General features: G+C 37.1%; 1 protein-coding gene across 1 annotated transcript in view; it reads right to left on the bottom strand.

Moving 5' to 3' along the window:
- prkn (parkin RBR E3 ubiquitin protein ligase) overlaps window positions 1-13,569 on the bottom strand; it is a 1,136,346-nt gene that overhangs the window by 380,814 nt on the left and 741,963 nt on the right. The window lies entirely within an intron of this gene.

Genomic DNA, 13,569 nt, shown 5'->3' with positions numbered 1-13,569 from the left:
CACTACTCAAAGCGCTCAGCAATTGCAGGTTAAGGGCCTTGCTGAAGGGCCCAATAGAGCAGAGTCCCTATTGGCATTTATGGGATTCGAACCAGCAACCTTCCGATTGCCAGTGCAGATCCCTAGCCTCAGAGCCACCACTTGTGCCTTCCAGATGCCTTTTTAAGGTTTAATTTTATTTTTGATATTCGTATGAATTTTTATCATTTTTTTGGTAAATCATGGCAAAGTCATTACCAATGAATAAATGAAAATGTTAATCAAGAAGAGAATTTGCCTCATACTTGTGCATATTCGCTTATTGTTGTACAGTGCTGGGCTCCACCGATGCTTGTTAAATCAGATTTTTTTTCCATTCTGCTTGAAAACATGAAATGAAATTTTTTTCTCGACCATCACTATAAACTATATTACTAAATCTATATATATATAAAATTCTTTTCGCGTTTGAAATGGAAATTACGTATGACCACGCAATATGGAAATTATGTATAAAACGGAAATTACGTATGACCACGCGATATGGAAATTACATATGACCGCAGAACATATTATAATACAGGAACTAATCACTTTGTTTGTGGACACCATTTTTATATCGTCTTTACGAATTGTTATTATTTGTGTGAGAGTTATTCTACTGATATTAAAAAGAAATAAACACAAACACGCCAAGAAGTTTTATTTATTCGTCCATGTGACTGTTATGGAAACTGCTACATTGTAACTTATTTTTAGTTGGCAGTACTTGATAGTAGAAGAGATGAGGAAAACAGCTTTGTGTCTTTCTATTTTTTAACTGCGCCGAGCTGCAAACAACAGTCCGGGCAGCGTCCTCTCTTCTCACACTGTTTGTGACACTTCAAGTGCCCTGTCAGCTCCTGGGAGAGTGGAAATCTTTGCGAATGAGTGTAATCGGCGCCATCGAAGCAGGACTCTGTTTGTCCTTTAAGGTGAGTTCGGGTCACTAAAACCCCCGCAACATTCAAGGTTGCTGTTGTGATCAATTATTTTAAGAAGATGGACAGTTTACATCTAGATAGATAGATAGATAGATAGATAGATAGATAGATAGATAGATAGATAGATAGATAGATAGATAGATAGATAGATAGATAGATAGATAGATAGATAGATAGATAGATAGATAGATAGATAGATAGATAGATAGATAGATAGATAGATACTTTATTAATCCCAAGGGGAAATTCACATACTCCAGTAGCAGCATACTGATACAAAAAACTATATTAATTAAAGAGTAATAAAAATGCAGGTAAAAACAGACAATAACTTTGTATAATGTTAACGTTTACCCCTCCCCCCGGGTGGAACTGAAGAGTCGCATAGTTTGGGGGGAGGAACGATCTCCTCAGTCTGTCTAATAAGATTTAAAGACCTATTCATGTAAAGTGTTGGACTTGGGAATTGTTTGGACCTTCTGCCCGTTAAGCACGGAAGGGCAGCGTCCACATTTATCAGAATTATTTTCTCTTAAATCACAGGCACATAGCGCAAGGTTGTCAGAAAGAAATTTGGACGATCACATAGAAAATGTAATTTCTATACCACAGCGGTCGTGTAGTGCCTTTCAAAACGGATCTACTACCGACAGATGATCCAAATACATTTTAGCTGCTGTTAGCACTACTTACCTGTTGTGTTATACCACCTTTAAATACCCGAAACCACTCCAGTAGTGCTCAATGTATCTTTACTTCTTAAAATGTTAATGTTTTACTGTTTAATAACTTGTAGACTACATTTTATTTTTTTCCCTTGCACTCAGTGAGTGAAGCCACTGGGTAATCAACTAGTAACATATAAAAAATATTTCGGGTTAAAGTACTCCTTTAGAGACAAAAAAATACTATTACAAAATTAAGAAACATACCAGAAATATAGTAAATTAAAAAATGATGATGTAATAAAATATAAAAATTTTCCATATAAACATGTTAAAGTTTGGGCATGACTGTGGCAGAGTAGTAGCACTGCTGTTTGCCACAAGGAGACAGGTGTTTGTGCTCCGGGTGTTCCCTGCGTGGAGTCTGCATGTTCTCCCCATGTCTGTGTACCTTTCCTCTGGCTGCTCCGGCTTCCTCCCACAGTCCACAGTTAAGTGAACTGGTACTGCTAATCTGGCCCGTGGGTATTTGTTCACCCTGTGAAGGACTGGCACCACCACATTTTATTTCCTTTTATCCCTGGCCATTTGACTTATCATCACACTCCACTTTACTGACCAAAAACAAATTGTTAGGACTCTACTCTTTATTAATGAAATAGTTTCTACCCTGCGGTGGGCTGGCGCCCTGCCCAGGGTTTGTTTCCTGTCTTGCGCCCTGTGTTGGCTGGGATTGGCTCCAGCAGACCCCCGTGACCCTGTAGTTAGGATATAGCAGGTTGGATAATGGATGGATGGATAGTTTCTACCTTAAGTGCGTATGGATTTATTTTTTCATGTTATTGATTCCTTATTATTCTTACCTAATTTTAATTTGTTTTTCTTTTCTTGTAAGTATTGCTTTGACATCTTGTAGAGAACTGTACATCCTGCATATATAAATGCATTATAGAAATAAATTCTGCTGTTTTGACGGTCCTGCCTTGTGTTCTATGACTGCTGGAACAGGCTCCTCCGACTACCCCACAAGACACCGCACCTCGATAAGCACGATAGGAGGATGGGATGTTAAAGCTTACTGTCTATAATACTGAGACTGATTCATTCAGGACAAATTCCCAGTGGTGGTGGTGTAGGTTTTAAGTGTGCCACTGTGATCTGTGAGATTTATTAAAAACTCATTATTTTATAAAAGATTATTCCTTTATTGAAGCCACACACACCCCAGCTGACAGGATGACACTTGCTAGGAACATGGAAGAAACATGTGAAAGGCAATCTAGGTTGGCTATTTTAAAATGCTGATGTTTGTTGAATCAATATATGGCCAGAGTGACCAATGGCTACTGTCTGAAGAAGCCATAAGAACAGGGGAAGGTGCTTTTTGGGAATAGTCCAAATATAACATGCAACGTTCTGTTGGAAGTTGCCTGAATCTGGCAAATATGCAAATATGTGAGTGTTTATAATGAAGATGATCCATCACAAAGGTAGAAGCTGATCAGATGCTGCTCCCTGTCCTACTGGAGGTTCGTATAGCTATCAAGCTATCAGTATCCCCACACTGAAAACTGAATGACACCTGTACATTCCATTGATTTCTCTCTGGCCTGGATATGTATGGATACATGAATTATGTATTGTCTCCTTTGGGGTGGAAATTACATTTTAAAGAAAGTTCAATACATATATCTCTTTTTGTACCATACTGCTCTTGTCTGAATATTTCTACCATGGTTACTAAAGGGATGTGTATGGTTCCCGGATGTTCTGCACCAATTAAGAACATAATTCCTTGGACTGAGCACCCCCTGCTGGATACAGGTGGCACACTTTTTGTAACCACAAAAATGCCAAGGTACACCACTGTCCTACTAACCTCAAACACATATATCTCATGCACATACTCAACTGTCTGGTGGGGTGGGACTATTGGAAAAGCCTGGAGAGGCATCTGAAGTGCTCTAAGTGCTGTGTATGCAACATAGGGATTGCAGAGCTGCTTTCAATGCCAGAATCTCCAGGTACAGTAGGACAAGTCCTGCCAACCTGAGGAGCTTGCCCCCCTCAGATTCAGTCTCAGATGCACTACACTATTATTTCCATGGCATGCATGGGTAGCTCTCATGGTGCACCACCGTGCAATGGTTGAAAAACACTGGCTTAGTCATTTGTGCCTTCCATGTCATTCTGCAATGCCCAGTATTCTCAATGACCACTTATATACTGGAATACTTTTCACTGCACTGAAACGCCTAGAGACAATAAACTGAATTCAAATGAGTGCTATGATGACAGAATGATATTTTTATAGATTGATTCTGTCAAATTTAAGCATGATAAAGGTAATTCATTACGCTTCTTCAAGGGGCTAACCGTGCAGATTTGCCTGCCAAAAAGGTTAACTGCCGCCTGTTATGCTTTGCCATTTCCTTTAACATCTTGTGGTGGAAATCAAACATTCCGAGCTGCTCTGTCTATTCCTGTTAATTCATCCATAGGCACCACTACCTCAACAGAACAGCAGTTAACATGACAAGGTAAAGAAATGATTTCTGTTCTAAACGTGTTGTAAGTACATTCAGCAAACCAGAAAAAACAAGCTCAAGGTGAACGTTAATTTAGTCACCCGTGTTAGAAATGAAGAAAAAGCAACCACAGACAAAAGAAAAATATGAACTGGTTTACTTAAACAGTTACAATATAACTTTAGCTATGCTTTATTACTCTTTATCGTTACACCTAAATCACCAATATTCAAATGAATGAGAAATATTTATTGGAGTTTACACACATACACATGTCCTCACAGGTGGCGCAGTGGCAGTGCTGCTGCTTTGCAGTAAGGAGACTGTGGAAGATTGTGGGTTTGCTTCCCAGTTGCTCCCTGTGTGGATAACACTTTGAGTACTGAGAAATGCGCTATATAAATGTAATGAATTATTATTATTACATAAGTTGACCATAAATAAGTCCAGGTATTCAACAAGACTTTTATTTGTGCATTTAAAATATTTTTTCTTTTTTACTCTTTGGATATTTTCAGAGATCCTAACTTGTTATTACTGAAGCCACGGCACAAAAAAACCAATATCTACACTGTACATTTTGTTTCTTTATTACATCTTAAAATATTTAGCATTATAACTTAAGCCACACTTAAGAGATTTCATCAGGCTGCTTTTACACAAAGGTTATAAGGAAAATGTTAACAAATATGTAGACCTGAACTACATCAATACAGAAAACATGATTACTTTGGGCAGGCATTCTGCCTGACCCCGACCTGGACAAGTGGATTAGGAAATTTAATGGTGGGAGCTGAGATAGGAAGGGACATTCAGTCTGAGCTTAAATAAGGGGGCATGGAAACAATCTTACGATAAAAGCTGATATTTAATTCATCAGCTTTGAAATTACTTCAACCAATTTTGGGAAAAAAAAACCATAACATAACACAGACATTTGATGTGCGAATACCATTAAGGTGACCATTACTGGACAATTTCTATTCACCTAGTGTTGTTCAAATGTCTCGTTTCATAAAACAGATATGGTCACAAAGAGGTTTTTGTTTATTTCTTTAAATATATATAAATTACATGAATTGTTAGGGGATGAAACATTGAAAGATAGTTGTGAAAAAAAACAAGCTCACATGCACAATCCAACTTCTACAAAATGAAATCTATACTTGAAATACTGAAATTCCAAATTACCGTTTATAGCTAAAATGGACAAATGCAGGCCTTCAGTGCTGAAATGGCTGTAGGGATTTTTGTGGCCTATTTCTTTTTTTGTGTTAATTTAAACTCATTGAATGAATAAAAAATGAAAACATAAAAAAGAGAAAAACTATACATACCCCAAACAGCAGCCAGTACCCCATTACATACCCCCCCCCCAACAGTGCCTAGCAGTAAAGTCAAAATCAATGACATTTATTTATATCGCACATTTTCATACAAATGTTGCATCTCAAAATGCTTTACAAGATGAAGAAAGAAAAAAGAAAAATATAAAAATAAGATTAGGCAATACTAAAGTAAATGTCCAATGGCCAGGAGGACAGAAATAACAAACAAAAAAAAATCCTGAGGGCTGGAGAAATAAAAAAAAAAACAAAATCTGCAGGGGCTCCAAGGCCACGAGACCACCCACCCCCCACTGGGCAATCAGCAAAAAACATACACGGAGAGGAAGAGAATAATCAGAAAACAAGACCATCAAGCAGGTGTGCTGTAACTGTGATATCAATGGGCATCAAATAAGAAAGGTTTCTTTTCTAAAACCAAGGTAGACCAATTCCTAATGGATTTTAAGGATGCTCTAGTAATTTTAGAAGTGCACAGTTACAAAATAACTGGATTTAAAAAGCAAAAGCAAGATCTCTAATTGTTTAAAGAAAGAAGCTTGGAAGGTTTCCATCCAGAGGCAAGAAATAATTTAGCCACTACAGTACAGTACCAAGACTGAGCAGTTCACGTAGAAGCACTAGAAGAAGTAAGTCCAGAGAAGAGCAACTGGGATGATTCCAGGACTGCAAGGTATGAGCTATGAATAAAGATTAAAAGAGCTGAGCCTTTTCAGTTTAAGCAAAAGGAGATTAAGAGGAGACATGATGGAAGTGTTTCAAATTATGGAAGGAATTAGTCCAGTGGATTGAGATGGTGACTTTAAAATGCATTCATCAAGAACATGGGGACACAGTTGGAAAGTTTCTTCACACAGAGAACCGCAGACTCATGGAAGAAGTTACCAAGTAGCGTATTAGACAGTAGGACATTAGAGACCTTCAAAACTTGACTTGATGTTATTTTAGAAGAATTAAGTGAATAGGACTGGCAGGCTTTGTTGGTCTGAATGGCCTGTTCTCACTTAGATTGTTCTAATGTTCTAATCTGTGATATAGTTTCCAACAAAAGCTGTCATGGTGGCGACAGAGCACATACATCCTTTTTATCTAGAGTTTGTGTTAATGCAGTCCATCAGATGCTACAGAAAACCTGACCAAGAAAGGAAAAGAGAAAGACATTTTTATCCAATGCAGCAGTAGCCCTAAAAAAACAGAAGTAATTCCAATTAGGCCTAAGATAGTGAGCAAAGTCTCTCGTCTGTTAGGTCACCTGTTCATGAAGGCTTCATGCTTACTTTTCTCTGAAATTGTCTTTTAGCTTCAAGGTGTCTTGCATATCAGTTTTACTGTGGGGTTACTTTGCAGTTTATTTAGTTTTGATATCATGTTCTAAAGTAATTTGTCTGCGAGACAATAAATAAAGTAAACCATACTGAATGATACTGAACTAAGGAATGTATATAAAATGTACTTAATGTTAATTTTTTATTTTATTAAGTTTGTAATTCATTAACTACAGCAAATTACTGACATGCGGTTACCAGAAATTCAAGATATCTACAGTACATACTGCTTCAGAAAAACTCCAGCCATGCTGGAGTGGACCTTTTCTCTCTCCTCCCCTCTTGCACAGTACAACAAGGTTTAGAGACAGAGACATCCCCAGGCAACAGACTGCTGAACAAGCACTGACTGGCAGTATTGACACTATTAGCCATCGATCTACACCTACAAATTCTATATTCACTGTAACAATTTTCTGACTCTGGAGTGATCTGAATATTCGTGTCACATTATTTTGCACTGTGATATTATCAGAATTGGTTGTTTAATGCTTAACCTGTGATCTACATGCTATGTTTTGCAATGTCACTTACTGTAGTGCCAAAATCCAAATATCTGTGTGCTTTTTATTGTATATGTTGTTTTGGCTTATCTGCACTGTACTTTATTATTATTACTGAATCTCAGAACTGTCAATTTATTGCTTAATTCCTAAGCTGCTATGGTGATTACAATTCCTCACTTAACCACACTGGTCACTTTATTCTACTGTTCTGTTTTACCCTCATTTTTACTACACAGGCTGAATATTGTTAGCTATTGCTCAGTATTTTCTACTCTGCAGTTTAGTATTTATTGTTTTGAATTGTTGCATTACTGTAGTGTTGATTGTACCAGTATAGTTGGATTCTGTAAGGTAGATACTCAGATAAGATTTTCATTAGACTTGTATGCTGCACTCTGCATATAAAACAATAAAGATTTGACTGATTGATTGATTGATTAATGCAGGTAAGAATTTTACTTTCATCTGTTGACAATACTACCACTACTATTATACAGGACATATTATATAAAGGAGATGAAACATACAGTACACAGGAGAAGTCAAAAGACCTACAGGTCATGTTGCTTTGACATGGTTGGTAATTTCTCCTAAAACCTTGGGAATGAAGAACTTTGGGGAGCTGTTTTTGAACTCCCTGGTCAGATAAGCTTTGTGAACTGAGCTTTGGCATGTGAGCTTGTTCTTCACTCTGGGATGTTGCCTGACATTAACAGGCAAGGACTACTGACTGATTATTGTATTGAATCTTTAATGTTGTTAAAACATATTTTATGAAAGTTATTATGTTATTGCTATTTAGGAAGTATGTTATTACATATATTACATATCTGCTGGCTTTACTAAGGGAAAGTGCACAGGAGAATCCTGTTGACATATGACAAAAAGAAAGAAGCTAAAATCCATCTGCAACCTCTACTGGAGGCTATACAATTTGACAAAAGTTAAAAAAGTAAAAATTATACAAATAATAATTTACATTATTACAAATCCATCCATCCATTTTCCAACCCACTGAATCCAAAAACAGGGTTACGGGGGTCCGCTGGAGCCAATCCCAGCCAACACCGGGCGCAAGGCAGGAACCAATCCCGGGTAGGGCACCAACCCACCGCAGTTATTACAAATCACTAGGGCTGATTAAATTTAGCATGTTTCTAAATTCTGCTTAAATCGCAAGAGGTTTTGCCGTTAGACAGTTTGGTCAAATAGAAGTAGCTCCCCTATTCCTCTCTGCTGCAGCTGTCCAAGGTGCTGATTTTAACAGCACTGCTTAATTTGCATACAGCAGATAGAACTTTATTTGTCCCCAGTGGGAAATTTGGCTTTTTGCAGAGTCTCTTTAAATAAATACATACATAAATAGATAGATATGTAAGTAAATAAACAAATATCCACACAAACACGGTTTGAACACACACCAGAATAACTATAAAGCAAGAAAATTACAAAGAAAGAAAACTTGGGAGTCCCAGTCCCAGAGAGGCATCATGCAGTCGTATTGCTGCTGGTATAAAGAGGCCCCCTTGAGGTTTTTTCACACACTTCTGCTGAATGATTCATTGGTTGAAAGTCCTCAATGTTGGTGTGCCAGGGAGGATGTGCAGCATTGTTCATATTAGCACTCAGTTTTGTTTTCATTCTCTACTTTGCTACAACCAGGGGGTCCAAATTGTGTCCCATAACTGAGCCTGCCCTTTTAATTAGCTTATATCACTTGTATGAAGAAATACTTTCTAAATGTTTAGGCCAAAGTTACCTTAACCGAATAAACATCAACCCTTCTTACTCCCTTAACAACTTTAAGCACTTTTATTAATATAAATTTGTAATCAATACATCTTAATATCAAAATCATGCATGCAATCAGTTCTCAGTTTTTACTACACACTCTGTGTAGATTGTTTGTTCAAAATCATATGATAAAAATGCAGGAATTGCAGTCATATGCATACTTATTGCTAATATCCTATCTCAGTTTGGCCTGACAGAACTTTACAAATTTTATCAGACATGCAAAATCATCTAGGTTTGTTTTAGTTTATGTTCTCTTTGTAGACTAAGTTATGTTTTGAAGTACATAAAAGATCAGTCTGAGGAATATCTGTGTTGTGTCAGGATAAACATTTATAGAATTATTCAGCTGGAAATGGCGTTGATAACAAGTGGCTTAATTTTTGCTTTTAGGATTGATATTACAGGTGTTTTAAAATGAATAACACTGCAATACAGAATTGTTCCATCTCTCCCAAACACAACATCATACACATGAAATTTTAATGTACATTGGTCCTAAAATGATGTTAAATAATACACTTATAACAAATAACCTGCACCTTATTTTAAAACCTACAGTATGTACCTTTATTGCTTTATTTTGTTAACATAATCTGACAGAAAATACAGGCACAAGTTCACATCTGTGGATCTCACTGAGTCCGGCTTCATTATTCCAAGGCTAAATGTGACACCACCTGGTGACTGATAAGGCGACTACAGTGAATAAAAGATTACAAGAAAGCTTAATGTGCAATATAGGGGCAAAAGTATGTGGACACCCCTCCAAATTATTGGGTTCAGGTGTTTCAGCCTCACCCATTACGTAAACTAAAAGACATAATCATGGAATCTCCACTGACAAAACATCAGCAGTAGAATGGGTTGTGCTGAAGAGCTCAGTGACTTTAAACATGGCACTGTCATAGGATCCCACCTTTGCTACAAGTCAGTACTTGAAATTTCTGCTCTGCTAGATCTACCCTGGTCAACTATAAGTGCCATTATTGTGAAGTGGAAGCATCTAGGAGCAGAAACAACACAGCCACAAAATAGTAGACCATGCAGACATACAGAGTGGGGCCAATGAGTGTTCAAAGCACATAATGCGTAAAAATCAGCATCGTCTATTGCATCACTCACAACAGAGTTCCAAACTAACTCTGAATACAACATCAACACAACAACTGTGTGCCAGGAGCTTCATGAAATGGGTTTCCATAGCTGAGCAGATGCACACAAACATAAGGTCACTATGCCTAATGCCAAGTGTTAGCTGGAGTGGTGCAAAGCACACTGCCTTTGGATGCAAGAGGAGTAAAAACATGTTCTCTGGGATGTTGAATCATGCTTCACTATTTGAAAGTGTCATTGACCAATCTGGGTTTGGAAGATGCCAGGAGAATGTTACATTCCAGACTGCATAGTGTCCACTGCAAAATGTGGTGGATGCAAAGTGATAATGGTCTGGGGCTATTTTTCCAGTCTGGGCAAGGTTTGGCTTTGTTCCGGTGAAGGATACTGTTGAACAATTTTGGACAATGATGTGCTCCTAACTTTGTGGCAACAGTTTGGGGAAGGCCCTTTTCTGTACCAGCATGAGGTATCCTTCTGTTTTTGGCTCTCTAGAACAAAAAATCATTTCTTAAGTCATTTCTGGACCACATTTTGTGCAGAAAATTACACCCTTATGACAAAGAATAAACCATAAGGGTGTCTTGAGCCAAATGATCAGAAGGACTTGAAGTTGTGCATATCACATCAACTGACCCCAGAGGTTCACCCCTAATGGGATACAAGAGGGGCAAAGTTACTCCTTTTCACAAAACTTTGAAAAAATGAGGATCTGTAATACAGGCATGTAGAATGTTGTTTTATGCTATGTTGAGGTTGCTGATCATGAATATGAGCCTATTTTTAATATTTGTTTTTTTACCAGTGGTCCTAGCCATCTAAGAGACACTCCCAGAATGTTAAAAATGATAGATTTCAAACATATTTCAAGGTCAGTGATTGTGAATAGGATGGTATTTTTGATTTTTTTTTTCTATTCCAAATGATAATGTTTTGTCTTTAAACATTTATATTAAAGAACACATTGTAATATTTCAGATATCAGACACAACTTTTCTTGTTTATTATGTATTTCTACCTCATGAAGTCAATCTTTACATTTCTTATCAACACCCTGAATTAGGGTGGCATGCGCTAATGTAACTTTTTTTATTCCAAGATAACAGAATAATTTTCTCAAGGAAGTTCATCATTCTTCATATTATTTATTTGTTTTTATCGATATAATGGAATCATTTTCTTGAGATTTTGAGAAAACAGAATGTAATCTTTGCTACTGGAGAGTTTATTAACACATGACAACAAGTGATAACAATGACTAAGGTGATGAGAACTCGTGTGATATGTAAGCCTATTTACATCATGCATTTCTGCGAGTGGTGTAATCATGTTGGATGGTTTGTTGGAGGCCTGCTTTGCATCGCGTCAGACTGCAATGGCTAACGTGGGTACATTTTCAGTAACAAGATCCAATCTGATCTGATTATTTTTGGGCCAGTAACCGCCACCACTAATGAAGTAAGTTGCCATAACTTCAGGTTTACTGTTATTGAAGTTCACTTTCTAGATGATATTGGGTGAGATGCCATCAAGGCATTCATTTTCTCTGATGCCAAAGAGTGTGGAATTTATCATAGATGTCCGCGTGCCAAATGTAACTTGGTCCCCTTCTTCGGAGTGTCTTGTGTGTTTTTTGCGGAGTCCAAACATGATTGTTCTTCATGCATATGATCTCTAGTGACTCATCACATGGTATCCCATAAGCTAAACGTTAAACTATATGTTTATCTTTGGGAAATATTGTGTTTTCTCAAGATCTTAAGAAAATGATTCCATTATCTCAAGAAAACGATAAAAAAAAAATGAATCGTATCAACCAAAGTTGTTATATCCGGTGTTCTTCTCGCACATTGATTTGTACAGATTGCTTACTGACTTTTGATAAGAATTTAGCAGGAATTCAGTTTAGCCATTTGCACAGCATCACAGTGGTGTAGCTAGGGGGCAAGGGGGGACATCTGTCCATGGGTGCAGCATCCAGGGGGCACCGAATTGATGTTCCCCATTGCATTTTGGCAAACAGGAGGGGGCGCGATTATCTTCAGTTGTCCCCGGGCGCTGAAAACCCTAGTTACGCCTCTGCAGCATCGATACCAACAGGCAGTGGAATTACAAACTGCCAATGATCAATGGTTACACTTCTAATCAGTAATTATAGTGGAATAGAGTACCCTAAGAAGAAAATTACAAAGAAAATAGCTAACTAAACTTTTATTCTATTATTTCAAAAACATAGTATTAAGTCTTAAATTTTTAGCTATCAATTACAGTTGGCAAAAAAAATATTAAAAAAACAAACATAAAAAAATAAAAAAAGCATTAAAGCAAAAGGCGACCAGCACTTCCTAAATATAAAGAGCATACCTTTAATTTTGGGCTCTATACAAATGCCAAAGTAACAACAGAGAAGTAAAGAGACACACAAAACAAAGGTTATTTACAGGACTACAAAAAATAAAAAAGGAGGAAATAAACAAAGAAACAGCATGCCATTCAACGCAATGCCACATGTCAATTTCTACTGCCCTACCATTTACATACCTGGACTTTGGAGACATAAAGGATTTCTGTGTAATAATTCATTCACCTTTACTTTGCAGCAACTCCAATGTTAATAGTAAAAAGGGTTTTAAATTTATCAGCCTGGAGATCCAGTAATTTCTTCAGAAAAGAGTTTAGTAGCATTCACCTTTTTAAAACAACTGGCATATTCAACTTTTACAAAAGTACCCTGAGGTGTTCAGTTTGCTGCACAGTACAGCAAAAAAAAGTCAGAAATGTGAAACATCAAAATCGCCAGCAAACCAAATGCTTAATGGACTTTAGAGTTAAATTCACTCCACGGATGCATCACCTAGGCCCCGGCGGCTCAAAGCTAATGCTTTAGGCGGTGTGCACTTGATAGCGTGGTGACACAAACTGGCATGTGTTAAAGTAAAACATTCAGAGCCACAAACTTTTCTAATGTGGGTGCAGTATTTCATCTGGTGTATAAAAGAGTGCTGTTTTTCCTTAGCTAATAATTGCAATAATTCAACTCTAATTTAAGGAAAATGCAAGAAGTTTCCTTTTGGATTTTGTTCCATTTATTGTACACATATTTTGCCTGAGTTTAGATAATAGTTAAAACTGTGCAATATACAATAACCAGATTGTGTTTATAAATATTAACACAAAAGCACATTTATACAAACTCTGCTCTTCTAAAATCTTACAAAAGAGATACATGATGTTAAATTAGTTATTAAACCAAATGACACACCTTGAAGAACATGGACACTCCTTAGAGATTGGAACATATACTGTACTGCTGTCCTTGGAAAGAAA

This window comes from Erpetoichthys calabaricus, chromosome 15 (genome assembly GCF_900747795.2).
Source record: "Erpetoichthys calabaricus chromosome 15, fErpCal1.3, whole genome shotgun sequence".
NCBI classification, from domain to species: domain Eukaryota; kingdom Metazoa; phylum Chordata; class Cladistia; order Polypteriformes; family Polypteridae; genus Erpetoichthys; species Erpetoichthys calabaricus.
The sequence above is the reverse complement of the archived record's forward strand: the minus strand, read 5'-3'. Positions and strand labels throughout refer to the sequence as shown.